Consider the following 10854-nt stretch of genomic DNA (forward strand, 5'->3'; position numbering starts at 1 on the left):
TGCTCTTTCATGATCCTGTCAGATGTCCATCAGATGTTGATGTCAGGTGCTGATGATGTCGTTGGACACAGAGAGAGACAGGGTTCAGTGTGGCTGTCCTTTACACAACCGTAAACAGACAAAAGAGACAAAGTCATCAGATGCAGTTACTCTTTGACTCTTTACTTGGCAGCAGCTGAGAACAGCAATAAAAACTACTGAAGGACACAAACTAGATGTGGAAAAAAACATTCTCATTAACTGAAATAAAAACACGGCTTTACACACACAAAAAAAACACAACTAATCCAAACTGAAATTCTAGAGAAGCTGTCCTTACTTTTTGTCAGTTTATGAGTATTCATGCTGTACATTAGGACAGTTTTACATCAGCAGGCAGCGGCTGTGGCGGGTTGTCAGGCTGTCCACAGCTGTTGTCATGGCAGCGGGAGTCAGGAGGAAGCAACTGATGAGAGGGGGAGATTTCTGAAAGGGGAACAATCCCTCGACAGAGCACCCAGCTGCTCTCAGGGAAAACAGAAACAAGAGGAACCGCTCCGTATGTGTGCTCTTCTTGTTGTCGTTGTTGTTTTTTCCAGTTGCATCGTGGCTGGTTGTTCACATGTCCTCACTGTGGAGACGTTTTCTATTGTTGAGTTTTTATCACTCCAGACTTTTTCTGAAGCAAACACCAAACTGAATAAAAACTAAACTCATCATTTTCAAAAACCCACTTTTAAAACATATTATAAACTAAACTGGAAATAAAAACCAAAAATACAGTAAAAAGTGTGAATAACCTGTAATCCAGTGTAAGCAGGCCTGAAGCTCCGCCCCTCTACTGCCTGACTCCTGGCCTTGTTATTTATAGATCTGGGTGGGAAAAATTTAAATATAAAATTTAGCATTTAATCACAGTCACGTCTACCAGCAGCTGATAACCTTCATGTCAGCACCAGGATGGACAACAAACGTCCAAAATGTGGCTGCAGAGCTCACGAGAAAGTCTAATTTAGTCTTTTTGAAATATTTCTGAGGAGCAAGTCCTGAAAAGCAGGTGCAGCTGTGTGAGGACAGAAACATGAGCGGAACCGAGGAGGACACTCTTCATCACCCAGGATCACAGAAACTGAACAGTTCAGTGTCTTTTATTTCAAACTTAACCACTTGAAGTATCTCCATCAGTGTCGTGTTTCTAAAACGTCCCCTGATAACGTGAAGAAGCTCTTTCTGAGTCCGTGTTTGCTGACAGGAACTGAAAGATCGACATGCAGCAGCCGGTCGTGTTCACTTTTTTCAGACATGAATGAAGATGTTCCCCTGATGTCACTGAACAGCAGTACAACTCTCAGTGCAGCGTGATGACAGCAGGTCTCAATCACCATCCATCAGTGATGTCATCAACCATCAGTGATGTCATCATCCATCAGTGATGTCATCGTTGGTTCATGAACGTTATGAATCCTCCAGTTCAGATTCTGTCCGTCACCATCTTGCTAGTTCGGAGCGGTTTGGAGCAGGAAGTGACCATATTTGGACGAGCTGGGGGAGGAGCCAGCGGTGGATCTGACCGATCTGATTGGAAACCTGACGATACTACGTCCCGCCCACCGATAGCTGTAACCTGACTGCACCACAGGCCTGTCAATCAAACAGACACGCCCCCAAAAACAGGTCTTCTTGAATCTTCTTTTCTGATGAATGAGGGATTATTTTCAGATGGACCTCCAGAAAACTAAGAAGAAGGAGTGACTTTAGCTAACAACACCGAGATAACTGATGGACACATTTTATTCACTTTGGATTTGATGAGAGAAGTTGAATGGGAGTCTATGGAGCCGGAGGCTTTTTGGAGCCGACCTCTAGTGGCACTCGCTGGTATTGCAGCTGAAGACACTTCTGGATCAGAACCATTTTACAGACCTGGAAGAACACTTTTATATCCGGTCTGTGGAGGAGACACAGAACTGCAGTGCATTATGGGTTAAACCCACTGTGGTTATCAGTTATCTACACCTGATACCAACCGAACATTCATGCTCCTACATGTCTTCTATTGATGTCCATGTAAAACATGACTGTGTCAGCGCAGCAGCAGCGCGGCCCTCCACCTGGAGCCCTGATTGGAGGACACCATGAAACACCATGAAACCAGTCTGCAGCGAGCAGTGAGGGGCCTCTGAAAATTCCTGTGTTTGAAAGGCCAGGCTTAAACCTGATACATCCCTGACAAGGCTTCTGTAATTCCCAGCTTCACCTGGGCCAATGAAAACAGGCCGACACAAAAAGCTGCTTCCTGTTCCCAAACGGCCTGGAAATCCGAGGAGGGGAGAAGACAAGGAGAGGGAAGGAAGGGATGGGTGGGCCGGCTGCGCTGAGGGCGGCAGGTGGGAAGGAAAGCTGTGGTGGTTACAAGGTGGAGCAGACCTCCGTGTCCTCTGAAGTCCAAACATGAAGAGCTGAACTGCTGACATGGAAGTGAATCTAAAGAGAACAGATTATACAGTTCAGTGGCCACGTTACCAACCGTTGGATGTCTGGCAGCTCTCTGTGGGATGCTGAGGACATTTATTGAAAAAAAAGTTCCTCATAAAAAAACAAAAACTTTATCATAGACATAAAAGATAAGTTCTGTAATGAATGACTCCCAGTCTGCTGCAGGGATTCTACGTCTGATGCAGCTGCATGGTGAGAGAGGATCGGGGTGATCGGAGTGATCGGGGTGATCGGGGTGATCGGAGTGATCGGGGTGATCGGAGTGATCGGAGTGATCGGGGTGATCGGAGTGATCGGGGTGATCGGGGTGATCGGGGTGATCGGGGTGATCGGAGTGATCGGAGTGATCGGGGTGATCGGAGTGATCGGGGTGATCGGGGTGATCGGAGTGATCGGAGTGATCGGGGTGATCGGGGTGATCGGGGTGATCGGAGTGATCGGAGTGATCGGGGTGATCGGGGTGATCGGAGTGATCGGAGTGATCGGGGTGATCGGGGTGATCGGGGTGATCGGAGTGATCGGGGTGATCGGGGTGATCGGAGTGATCGGAGTGATCGGGGTGATCGGAGTGATCGGGGTGATCGGGGTGATCGGGGTGATCGGAGTGATCGGGGTGATCGGAGTGATCGGGGTGATCGGGGTGATCGGGGTGATCGGAGTGATCGGTGTGATCGGAGTGATCGGGGTGATCGGGGTGATCGGAGTGATCGGGGTGATCGGTGTGATCGGGGTGATCGGGGTGATCGGGGTGATCGGAGTGATCGGGGTGATAATTTGCCCTGCAGGGCTTCTCACCTCTGAGTTTTTTTCCTCGGTGAGTGTTCAGCTGTCCGCTCGCTCTCCAAAGCTCTGCAGGTTTTCCTTCGTCTGTGATCTCAGGCCGAAGACGTTGACGAGGGCTTTTCAAGCATCACGTCTGTACACCAAAATAAGAAAAGTCCACTTTCAGCAGGTCGCGGCGTGTTTACGAGAAGACCAAAAGTATCTGGACCGCAGACTGTTTAGAAAAGTGGACGTTTCTTCCGGCTCTGAAAAATGAGGCCGATGCAGAAGTTCCAAAGACGGACTCCCATTCAACTTCCCTCATGACGTTTTCTGTCATTCGCTAACGTCATTCCTTATTATCAGCGTTCTGCCGGTCCGTCTGAAAATAATCGCTCATTAATTATAGAATAAGCTTCAAAAAGATGTGTTTTTGGGGTCGTGTCTGTCGTGGGGTTTTTAAGCCGGAGTCTCTCTTTGGACCTTCGCTTCGATGATTAAAACTTCACTTTTGTCTTTGTTCGGCTGTTGAAGGTTTGTTTCTCGGCTGATTTCCTTCCACTTGAAATGAACAGCCTGTGTTTTACCGCCTCGGTGTGAGCTGCAGGAACACAAACACACTGACTCACCCACAGCTTCATGACCACCTTCAGATACCTGCTGCATCCAGAAACACCACCGTCCGCCCCTACACACCCACCGGCATCGGCCCCACCCTCCCCGAGCATCAGCCCGACCGCACGGCCCTTTGATTCAACGCTCATCTGAGCCAAACATCATAAACAGGACGCTGCTCCACCTGCAGCCAGCGAAACAGCTGCTGCCGCGGCCAGATCACAGACACACACCGCACGCTTCCAGGAAGGATTCCAGCTCGCACTTCCTGTCTCTGAGCAAAATAGTGGCGTCGTTGTGGGAGATGTTTGGCGGCCGGAGGACAGACACAAGTCTTCTCTGTTGGGTTGTTTCATATCGGATCGAGCAGGAAGTGCTGCTCTGACAGGCCGTGGCTCACCGCGGAAGCAGCAACTAGTTTTTATTGTTGATGCTGAACCCTGAATTGTGACATTTTTCAAACCATAACAGACTGTATTTTACTTCAATGCCTGAACAAGCTGCGAGAAGTTCTCTGAAAGTTTCCAGCGTCTCATTCTGTCGGCTCCAAGAACAACTGTTTCTCAGGTTTACCTGCGACCGGTGCTTTCTGACTCACCTGCTGTGAATTCACCGTCTTTACTACTGCGGTCTGTGGACGTGTGGTTTGAGCTTCTTTTCTTTTTTTAAAGTGTTGCTCAGAAATGTGTCGATGTAACTTGTTGTGTCTCCTGTGAGGATCGTTTTCCTCTGGTTGGCACCAACAGGCTGAGAGGGGGGGGCGTAAAGCCCGCACTCCCATTCAGCTCTTGTGGCTTTGATTTTTATTTCATTTAACACTTTCTCTTTTTCCCCCATTGCAATTAATTCTGTCTTTTTTTTTTTTTTTTGCGTCTCGGCGGGACAAAGAAGTCTTCTGATCAGCCGTACAGAGGGAGATCCCACACAAGGGGCGCCATCCGAGCAGCACCCGACTTTTTCACACCGTCTTCGCTCATGGTTAAACACAGAAGGGGGAAAAGGCATCAAAGAGAAAGCAGCCTGACCATCACATCCCACATTCCCCTGTGTTCCCTCTGAAAAGGAGCCCTCCTTTTTTACAATCAAATGGCCGGGCTAGGATTCCTCACATTCCTGCCTCTGAAAGGAGCTGGGTTAAATGTCTGCATCAGGAGAGGACGCTCTGTTATACAAATTGCAGCCATATTGTCTTTGCAGTGCACGCGTGTATGTGACATTTCCAAGGTGGTCATTCATTGTGGACGGGTCCCAGTAGCCGGCGCCCCTCCCCTCCACCATCTCCTCCAGGAAGGCTCACATTCCTGCAGCCGTTGTTGTGCTCGGAGGTGTGGGGTAAATTGGGTGGACATGCAGCAGGTTCCGCGGCTCCCCTCTGTTTGTTTTAGTGAGTAAAAACCTCAGCGGGGCTCCTTTTCTCCACCTGTCTGATGGCTTTTGACCACAAGGCCAGTTTCCCAGTGCATCCCCAGGCTACTGTTTTAGAGCTCAGACTTAACTTTACAAGAGTCTCCAACCACTTGTGTCACAAAAACACACACACACACAGCTTTCCTTTAGCTGTCCCCTCACTAAAGGATAATGCCCTCAGCTTCTTCTATTTTTTTCAGCATTGTCAATTCATTAATGATTCCTTTCACAACCTGTGTGTGTGTGTGTGGCCCCTAAAGCCAACCTGACTCCTGCAGTGAGGCCAGACAGGCTTAAATCAGGACTTAGACCCTGTGTGTCACACAGTCAGTTGCCCCTTCATAACAATCACTAAGTCTGTGCCCCCTGAGGCCTCCAGGCTGCCCAGCTCACAAAGTAGCTGCCACTCTGCAGCTCCGGCTGCTTCGTTCTCAAGCAGCGTCACTGTTTCTCTCAGAAACGGACGACTTCCAGGTGATTCTTCTTCATTTTGATGACAATTTTTACATCAAGCCGTAGTTGAGTCCATTAAAACAGGAACACAATTTATTTCCGGTGTACCATGCTTTAATTCAACAAACGTTCCATCGGCCTCGTCTTCATCAGTCTGGCGTCGGACTGTTTTCACTTTTTTCTCTTGTTTTATGGGAAATGGTGAAAACCAAGCAACAACAAAGCCGTCGGGTGGTTAACAAACAGGATCTAATCAACTTTGTGAGTACAACCAATGAATGCAATGATTTGCAAATCCCATGAACCCATATTTTATTGAAAACATTTCCAATGTTGAAACTGAGAAATGTTATTGCTTTATGAAAAGAATGTGCTCATTTTGAATTTGATGGCTGATGGCAGCAACATGTCTCAAAAACGTTGAGACAGGGTCAACAAAAGACTAGAAAAGTTTTGAGATAAAAAAAATAAAAAATAAAAAAAACTCAACTAATTAGGTTACCATGGCAGCAGATCAGTAACATGATCGGGTATAAAAAAGATGATTTCAGAGAGGCAGAATCTCTCAGCAGTGAAGATGGGGAGAGGTTCACCACTCTGTGAAAGACTGTTTGGGAAAATAGTTCAACAATCTAAGAATAATGTTCCTCAACGTAAAACTACAAAGAATTAGTGGATTTCATCGTCTACGGTTCATAATATCATTAAAAGATTCAGAGAATCTGGAGAAATCTCTGAACACAAGGGACAAGGCTGGAAACCAATATTGGATGGTGGTGATCTTCGGGCCCTCAGGCAGCACTGCATTAAAAACACACTATTCTGGAGTGGAAATCACTGCATGGGCTCAGGAACACTCGTGAAAACCATCGTCTGTGAACACAGTTCATCGCTGCGTCCACAAATGATGTTAAAACTCTCCAAAGAAGAAACCAGATAGAAACATGATCCAGAAACACCGCCGCCTTCTCTGGACCGAGATCATTGAAGATGGACTGAGGTGAAGTGGACAACTGTCCTGAGGTCTGATGGATCACAATCTGAGATTCTGTTTGGAAATCATGGACGCTGCATCCTCCAGGTTAAAGAGGAGAGGGACCATCCAGCTTGTTATCAGCTCAGTTCTGAAGCCAGCATCTGTGATGGTACAGGATGCATTAGTGCACATGGCATGGGTAGCTTGAACATCTGGAAGGAAGCATTAATGCTGAATGATATATTCAGGTTTTGGAGCAACATATGCTGCCATCCAGACAACGTCTCTTTCAGGGAAGGTCTTGTTTATTTCAGCAGAACAACGTCCAACCACATTCTGCACGTATTCCAACAGCATGGTTCTCTAGTTGAAGAGTCCGCTGATAAACTGGCCTCCTGCAGTCCAGACCTGTCAATCATTGAAAACATCTGGAGCATCAGGACATGAACAATACAACAAAGGAGACCTTGAACTGTTGAGCAGCTGAAATCCTAAATCAGGCAAGAATGGGACCACATTTCACTTTCAAAACTCAAGAAACCGGTCTCCTCAGTTCCCAAACATTTACAGAGTGTTGTTAAAAGAAGAGGTGATGCAACACAGCGGTGAACATGATCCTGGAACAACTTTGTTGATACGTGTTGCTGCCATCAAATTCAAATTGAGAATATGTTTTTCATAAAACAAGTTGTCTTTTTTCTATTTGCAATCAAATATGGGTTCATTTAATTTGTAAATCATTGCATTCTGTTTTTATTTACATTTTACACAGCGTCCCAACATTTCTTTGGAAACAGTTGTACATCAAACTAAATGTGACACTTGTATGGAACTAATAATCCCTCACTGAACTGGAAAACTGTGTGGACAACTAAGAAGGCAGTTTTGTTTTTTATTAAAGCAGAATGAAAGACATTTCCAAAAAATGTTTCCGATGCAGAAGTGTCTTCAGCTGCAATACCAGCGAGTGCCACTAGAGGTCGGCTCCAAAAAACCTCCGGCTCCATAGACTCCCATTCAACTTCTCTCATCAAATCCAAAGTGAATAAAATGTGTCCATCAGTTCTCTCGGTGTTGTTAGCTAAAGTCACTCCTTCTTCTTAGTTTTCTGGAGGTCCATCTGAAAATAATCCCTCATTCATTAGAAAAGAAGATTCAAGAACACCTGTTTTTGGGGGCGTGTCTGTTTGATTGACAGGCCTGTGGTGCAGTCAGGTTACAGCTATCGGTGGGCGGGACGTAGTATCGTCAGGTTTCCGATCAGATCGGTCAGATCCACCTCTGGCTCCTCCCCCAGCTCGTCCAAATATGGTCACTTCCTGCTCCGAACCGCTCCGAACTAGCAAGATGGTGACGGACAGAATCTGAACTGGAGGTTCATAACGTTCACAAACCAACGATGACATCACTGATGGATGATGACATCACTGATGGATGGTGACATCACTGATGGATGATGATTGGTTATGACCAAAATTTACTGTAATAGGCTGGAACAGAGCCACTGGAGGAAGTGAGTGGATGTTATTTATTATTTCACTTTTTCCAGTGAACCAGTTGGTCAGTCTGTCCGCTGTGTTAGTGGCAGTTTCGGTTTGAGTGGTGTTGCTTTCCCCTGAACTCCTCTCATGTCTGTGAGCTGCACCGCCTCCATGATGGCTTTTGCAGGTTGGCAGGATCCCATGAGGCCTCTTTCTTGTCCACCCATGACCTTTGAACCTCCCACTTATCCAAATGTTACCTCCGTCTTTAACAGCTTGCCGTGACAGTAAAACAAGCTCAGAGCAGCTATAGCAGGTACAACAGTAACAGAGTGTTTGTTGGTTCTGTTGTGATGACTTTGAAAAGACTTGTGGTGTGAATAGGGTGTCATAGAAATACATTTGAATTGAATTATTGTGAGTTGTAAAAAACTGCAGATTAAAATGAACAAATTACTGAGTGGAATAAAAATCCCCGTTTTTAAATACTGTAGTTTCGTCCTCAGTTGGAACCAGTGAGCTTGAAGCGGAGAGGACATTGAGAGATTGTAGTTTTTGGTCTTTTACTGTGATTTGTTCTATTCATGTTATGTGCTGAACAACAATAGAAAGAATCAGCTGCCTTTTATTTGAATGTGGAAGAACTTGATTTAATTTTATTACAAACTGACTGCAAGTTGCAACTACATCTTAAGTAAGCAATATTACACACGAGGGTGTGTTTTGACGGCATTATTGGCACGACAGTGATGCGGTCAGGACTGAGATCAGTAAGCATAACTGAAGTATATGACAATTATACAAGAAGTTACCATCTCAATAAAACATAATCTAAATGTGTTCATATTGTGGGGCAATTCGCTCTCAAAATATAAAACCTTTTGTGGGGTGAGTCTGTTTCCATGGCAACAGATCGGGTACGACTAACAACTGGAAAACAATCAGTGGCGTCAGTAGACTCTTATGTAACGTATGTAATGTTTACTACTCCAGGAAGTAGTCGGAGCCTTAGCAACCACCTAGCAACAGAGAGGATTTCTAGTCTCCAACTGAATAAATACAGAACATAGAAACACTAAACTGATCAGCTAGCTCAGTCTGGTTGGAACAAAGATATCTGATGAACAAAGATATCTGATGAACTAAGATATCTGGTGAACAAAGATATCTGGTGAACAAAGATATCTGATGAACAAAGATATCTGATGGACAAAGATATCTGATGAACAAAGATATCTGATGAACAAAGATATCTGGCGAACAAAGATATCTGGTGAACAAAGATATCTGATGAACAAAGATATCTGATGAACAAAGATATCCATGTTCTCATGTGTTTTTAACATTTTAGCTCCGTGTCATGTGTTCAAACCAAACCGGTCCAGCTAGCCTCCTCTAGGATTGTAAGTGCGTGACTATCCGTGGTGTTACGGTACGGGTGCTCAGAGCGACCAAAAAGGACCAAAAGAGACCCGACTTCACCAAATGGGTCATTTAATAGATCTAGAACAAGTAGAAACGTATATGAAGTTAAATTTTAATTCTATAGTGATATTTCTATTGATGAGCAGGGTGTGATGTCATCATGATTTGAGCATGTTGACCAATCAGATCTCTGTGTCAGAACTACTTGTGTAATTGACAGTTTTTATTTGCTTCACATTGGACAGTATATATAGGAGCGTTTCTGACATGAACGTCAACATATCAAAAATGTCAGCAGCTTTTTTTTGTCATGTTACAAAAAAGTAGTGACCTTTGACCCTGAAACAGGAGACTTTAATGAACTCCGCCCACTTCTTCTAATGTAACCTACATGCGGCGTGTCATTACTAGATGGGAGTTGATGACTTTAAGTACCTGACACGAGCCAGCCTGTGATCTTTCTGCTGGCATGTTCTCCTGAGTGCATCATTAACTCTTCGCGGGCCGGTTATGACTCAGACAGTCAGACTCGGGTATTTTACATGACGGACTGAGACGAGCGACAGAAAGGATGGTCAGATCAGAACATCGCGCCGCTGCTCACTAACAGATACGGTCATTTTGACAGATTATATGCTTATGCCTCCATCCTGTAATCACACACGGCCCATAAACGCCAGTGACCTACCAATTTGAGAATCCCTGCTGTTTTGCACGGTGCACCAGCTCATTGCACGGTGCTATTACTGCCTTTAAGATCCCTGCACAGATGTCAGGTACATTTTATGGAAACCAAGCTTTTATTTTCCTCTCACAGGTGTTTGTAACTGTTTTGGACTCCTTTTTGTCACAGCGGATCGTAATCATCCCGTTTGAAGGATTTCAGAGGTTATGAATTGATGATCTTTTTTCAGCGGCAGCGCTGCGATGGAGACATCATTATTTAGTCGTGAATGGACCGGCTCATATCCCTTTGGCTCGAAGAAGTTTCTTTTTGTGTGGCATGTGCTAAGCTCCTTGGTTTTAGTGGTAAGGGGAAAATGAGGGGTCACTACCCCACAACTGCCCCACACAGACACAAACTCTGCCTCATCACAGACTCCCCATTGGCCCTGGCTTAGTCATGAGACCCTGGCAATGAGAAAGCTCTCACCCAATAAGGCACCCTGTGGGGAAAACCCCAGCCCAATAAGAAGGCCCCCTGGGGTAAGGCTTGGGGATTACCAGCCCAAGCCTGCAGATTGAGCTCCAGGGCGCGGG

At 45.6% G+C, this 10854-nt stretch overlaps 1 protein-coding gene across 3 annotated transcripts in view; it reads left to right on the forward strand.

Moving 5' to 3' along the window:
• Nucleotides 1-10854, forward strand: part of fbxw4 (F-box and WD repeat domain containing 4) — a 44132-nt gene that overhangs the window by 25918 nt on the left and 7360 nt on the right. The window lies entirely within an intron of this gene.

Source organism: Embiotoca jacksoni, unplaced genomic scaffold (genome assembly GCF_022577435.1).
Source record: "Embiotoca jacksoni isolate LCO1_2020_lvr unplaced genomic scaffold, fEmbJac1.0.p SCAF_60, whole genome shotgun sequence".
In the NCBI taxonomy this organism is placed as follows: domain Eukaryota; kingdom Metazoa; phylum Chordata; class Actinopteri; family Embiotocidae; genus Embiotoca; species Embiotoca jacksoni.